Raw genomic sequence first — 572 nt, 5'->3', positions numbered from 1 at the left:
CTGCTGCTACAGTGCAGTGATTATTAGTAGGTGCCAGCGCTGGGGCTGCCGAGACCAGGAGCTGGAGATCTGCTGAGAGCTGTGTCCTATCTAGTGGTAATATACCCCCCCCCCCCATACACAGCACTCGGTGTGAGGGGTTACCAGTGTCCTATATAGTGGTAATATTCCCCCCCCCATACACAACACTCGGGGTGAGGGGTTAGCAGTGTCCTATATAGTGGTAATATAACCCCCCCCCCCCATACACAGCACTCGGGGTGAGGGGTTAGCAGTGTCCTATATAGTGGTAATATACCCCCCCATACACAGCACTCGGGGTGATGGGTTAGCAGTGTCCTATATAGTGGTAATATAACCCCCCCCCCCCCATACACAGCACTCGGGGTGAGGGGTTAGCAGTGTCCTATATAATGGTAATATACCCCCCCCCCCCCTTATACACAGCACTCAGGGTGAGGGGTTCAGGGCAGGCAACGGGGGGGTCAAGGGGGACAAGTGTGACGGGCCCCAGCGATCTGAAGGGCCCCAGGGCTTCCTTGCTCTGACACGGCAGCTGCCTGTACTAGCAG

The sequence above is a fragment of the Crinia signifera genome, unplaced genomic scaffold (assembly GCF_055691185.1).
Source record: "Crinia signifera unplaced genomic scaffold, ASM5569118v1 HAP2_SCAFFOLD_774, whole genome shotgun sequence".
NCBI classification, from domain to species: domain Eukaryota; kingdom Metazoa; phylum Chordata; class Amphibia; order Anura; family Myobatrachidae; genus Crinia; species Crinia signifera.
The sequence above is the reverse complement of the archived record's forward strand: the minus strand, read 5'-3'. Positions refer to the sequence as shown.